The sequence below is a fragment of the Mustela nigripes genome, chromosome 13 (assembly GCF_022355385.1).
Source record: "Mustela nigripes isolate SB6536 chromosome 13, MUSNIG.SB6536, whole genome shotgun sequence".
Taxonomy (NCBI): Eukaryota; Metazoa; Chordata; class Mammalia; order Carnivora; family Mustelidae; genus Mustela; species Mustela nigripes.
Window position 1 is genome coordinate 64,413,708 of NC_081569.1, and position 3,084 is coordinate 64,416,791.

General features: G+C 35.4%; 1 non-coding gene across 1 annotated transcript; it reads left to right on the forward strand.

Annotated features, from left to right (window-relative positions):
• The first annotated feature begins 1,769 nt into the window (after positions 1-1,769).
• LOC132000568 (U2 spliceosomal RNA) lies at positions 1,770-1,957 on the forward strand. Its single transcript, XR_009399416.1, has one exon. It is a non-coding gene; the product is annotated as a U2 spliceosomal RNA (small nuclear RNA).
• The last annotated feature ends 1,127 nt before the right edge of the window (positions 1,958-3,084 follow it).

Genomic DNA, 3,084 nt, shown 5'->3' on the forward strand with positions numbered 1-3,084 from the left:
GGAATAGGCTTCCTTGCAATAGGACAGGCAAAGTGATAAGGAACGTCCTCAATGCATCAATAGGACTTTGGGAGAAGGCTGAGTCTTCATCTTTAGGAGATTTCTAATAGAGGGGACAACTCAGCTCTGAATTCAAGAAGTAGCTTTCTCCTTCAGGGAGATTATTTGAATCAGGAGAATAGTTTGACCCCTGCCTGAAGATGAAAAAATACCTCAGCTCAGATAAATCTATCACTAAAAGGCATCAATGTTCCTTGATCTAGGGGAAAAAAAAGTGTCAAATTTTTTGATATCTTCATAATGTGCCAACTTGGTTAGGCCAAAGTACATTTCCCACAATTCACTCTGTGTGTTTCTAGTTAGGATGAGCCACAAAGGAGTGTCTTGGGCTATTTGGAGGGTGGAAAGGAGGCAGCATATTTTATTATATATTATCATATCTGAGATTAAACAGGTTTACCCTGATTTATACTACCACTTCATCTCAAATAAAAATTTTAAAAATATCTTAAAACAAAAATGGACACACAATGTATAAAAACTTATGTGATGCAGCAAAAGCAGTTTTAAGAGGAAAGTTCATAGCAATAAATGACTATCAAGAAACAAGAAACATCTAAAATAAACAACTGAACTCTATGTATCAAGGAACCAGAAAAAAGAAACCACTAAAGTTACCAAAAAAGGAAATGATGTGGATTAAAGCAGAAATAAATGAAATAGAAAATAAGACAATAGAAAAATTAATAAATCTTAGAGTTACTTCTTTGAAAAAATAAAATTGACAAGTCTTTAGACTAACCAAGGAAAAAAGGGAGAGGATCCAAATCAATAAAATTATACATTAAAAATTACAATTGATAAAAAATGATAGAATTACAAATTATAAATGATAGAAATTACAAAATGATAGAAAGGAAACAAAAAATACTAAGAGATTACTATGAAAAACCATATACCAAAAGTTTGGACAACTGAGGAGAAATAGAAACATTCCTTAAAATATACAGCCCTCACAGACTGAATAGGAAAGAAATAGAACAAACTTTTACTAGTAAGAAGATTGAAGTAGTAATCAGTATCTCTCCAAAATAAAAGCCCAGGACCAGATGGCTTCAGAGGTGAATTTTACCAAATATTTAAAGAAGATTTAATGCAGTCCTTCTCAAACTTGTCCCCAGAATTGAAGAGGAAGTGAAGAAGTGGTAAAAATGTAGTGCTTTTAGAACGTACTTGAAATAGATTACTATATACCTACTGTTTTATACATGACATCTTGATAACCATCAAACAAAAACCTATTTAGATACACACACACCAGGACAATAAAATTAAGAGAAAGGGACCCAAACATAACACCAAAGAAAGTCATCAGATTGTAAGGGAAAAGAGCAAGAGAAGGAATGGAGAACTACAAACAAACAAACAAACAAACAGGAAAAAAAATGGCAATAAATTCAGAGATATCAATCATGGCTTTAATTATAAATGGATTAAATGCTCCAATCAAGGACATAAGTTAATAATGGATAACAAAGCAAAACTCAAGTATATCTTGTCTACAAGAGGCTTACTTCAGACCTAAAGACACCTACAGACTGGAGGTAAAGAGATGGAAGATAGTCCATGCAAATGGAAATGAAATGAAAAGAAAAGCAAGGTGGTAATACCTAATCATACACACTACACTTTAAAACAGATTATAACAGACAAAGAAGGGCATTACCAAATGTAAAGGGATGAATCCAACAAGATCAATCCAACAACACATCACTTCTTGGCCTTTTGGCTAAGATCAAGTGCAGTATCTGTTATCAGTTTAATATCTGATATGTCCTCTATCCGAGGACAATATATTAAATGGATTTTTGGAGTAGGGAGTTGGAATAGGAGCTTGCTCTGAACAATCCACACATCAACCTGGTATTGCAGTACTTCCAGGAATGGTGTACCCTCCCCACTAAATTAGTAAATAAAAGATTTGGTTAGTATTAAAAAAAAAACCAATTCAACAATCTAACAACAACTGTAGTCTCTATTCACCCAACATTAGAAGCACCTAAATATATTAGGCAAATATTTACAGACATAAAGGGGAAAAATAGCAGTAATACAATAATAGGAGATTTAAGATCTACTTACATTAATGGATAAATCATCCAGACAGAAATTCAATGAGGAAACAATAGCTTAAATGATACTTTAGACCAGATGGAATAAATAGATATATACAGAGCAATCCATTAAAAAAATAGTAGAATACACATTCAAGTACACATGGAACATTCTCCAGGACAGATCACCTATTAGACCACAAAACAAGTGTCAATAAATTGACGGGGGAGAAATCAGAGAGGGAGATGAACCATGAGAGACTATGGACTCTGGGAAACACACTGAGGGTTTCATAGAGGAGTGGGGTAGGAGGATGGGGTCCATGGGTGACAGGTATTGAGAAGGGCACATGTCATGATAAGCACTGGGTGTTTACGCAACTAATGAATCACTGAACACTACATTAAAAACTAATGATATGCTACACAGTGGCTAACTGAACATATTAAAAATTTTTTTAAAAAAATTTAAGAAAATTGAAATCATTACAAGCATCACTTCTGAACACAATCACATGGAACTAGAAATCAATTTAAAAAAAACTGGGGGGCACCTCGGTGGCTCAGTGGGTTAAGGCCTCTGCCTTTGGCTTGGGTCATGATCCCAGGGTCCTGGGATAGAGCCCCGCATCGGGCTCTCTGCTCAGTGGGCTCTCTCTCTCTCTGCCTGCCTCTCTGCCTACTTGTGAACTGTCAAATAAATAAATAAAATCTTAAAAAAAAAACAAAACTGGAATATGCTGGGAAAATGGCAGAGTAGGAGGACCCTAAGCTCACCTTATCTCATGGATACAACTAAACTAAACAATGCAGAAATTGACCCAAGACTGGCAGAACGAACTCCACAACTAAATGTAGAGAAGAGGCCACACCAAAGATGGTAGGAAGGGCAGCTAAACAGGGGAGCTAAACAGATCTGTGGGAGGGACACAATAGCATGGGGAGGGGAGGAAAAATAGATTATCACACT